We start from the raw sequence: 1,535 nt of genomic DNA on the forward strand, positions 1-1,535 counted from the left end.
GACTTCTCTCTTCTTATCTCCTCTCCTCGCAAAGATCACTCCCCACCCCCCACCCTCAACCCCCAAACCCTTCCCCCCTTTTTTTTCATTAAAAAATGTCTTTTCCTCTATATCATCCCATGTGCTTTCCCCTCCCCTTTCTAATAAATACGTCTTAATTTGTGCTCGATAAAGATAGATTGGTGCTTCTGGAATCGATAAGAGTAGACTTCGGCCGCCACCTGGGAGAAAATTTAATACTCCTTCCAAACTGAAAATGGCGCTGAAACGACCTCATATGCAGTTGTGAGCGCTGTAAAACACTTACCAAAACAAACAATATTCTTTTTTATGTTCTGCCCCTTCCCCTTTTTCATAATCATTTAATATACACAAGGGGCGGTTTGTGGGGCTAAAAAGTGGGCGTGCACAATAATAATTAAGCTATCGCTTGGTGAAGATAGTCAAGGGCATAGTAAATGAGACGGTGTATAATTTTAGGATCTTTGGGTTGGTGAGGGAGGGCCTCGTGGTTTTATTTTCATTCTTTTTACTTGTCGCTTTGATTTCTAGTACTAAATGTGTTTGTTAGCTAAACATCAATTTTGTTCTTCCTGTATTGGAACTGAACAGTCAAGTACATGCAATAACTTTCACAACTCCATATAAAAACCATTCAAAGGCACAACTCATACCTCCCTCAGGTTCACGGCTACAGAGTCACTAAAAATAGTGGCAAGACAAACAATGAACCAATCACAAATCACTTGAGCACTCCGCTGGATTGCTCCGGGGTTCAAATAATATTGGCAAAGAATAGCGTAGGGTCTGTCGCTTTTATTTTTAGACAGACTACTGTGGGCTATGTTTCGGCTGTGTTCGGCAGGAGCACATTTGAGATGTGCCGGCTTATTAATACTAATGTACCGCCAAACTCGCTACGAGTGTCGTCATCGCTTGGGTTATCCCCAAGAGCGATTTATAGGTCAGGTTACACTGTTGAATATCCTTTTCTGTTTAGCTAAAGCGCGTGGACTTTGGCATGGCATAGTAGATGTTTCACGGCGCTATAGACATAGAAATGACAGTTATGGCGCCAGTAAGGACCTTTGTTTTGATATAATATTTAGCTTGTGTTTGTTTCCGGCTTCTTTTATTTTATTATTGTGGGTGTTTTACGTAATAGAACATTCAAAAATTTTGGACAAACCGCGCCAGATATACACATATCTCCCTGTCTTGAGAAAATGGAGAAGCGCAAGGAGGAGTTTGATTTTTTTAAGAGTTAATCTTTTTTTGAACCCCCCCCCCTACCCCACAACTTCCTCTTTCTTTTCATATATGCACCGTGTGTATTTGTATGTCTATATAAGTGTAAGCTATCAATTCATGATTGTTTTATGTTTATGTGTTTTTGTGTACAATGTGGAAAGAATGTGGATGAGAAGTCAAAGTCAAAATTTCTGAGTGTCTAGCTGTGTGACTCCTTTCCTTTAGTCTCTGTTTTGCTCTATGTCTCTCTCTCTCTCTCTCTCTCTCTCTCTCTCTCTCTCTCT

This window comes from Aplysia californica, unplaced genomic scaffold (assembly GCF_000002075.1).
Source record: "Aplysia californica isolate F4 #8 unplaced genomic scaffold, AplCal3.0 scaffold00026, whole genome shotgun sequence".
Classification (NCBI taxonomy): Eukaryota; Metazoa; Mollusca; class Gastropoda; order Aplysiida; family Aplysiidae; genus Aplysia; species Aplysia californica.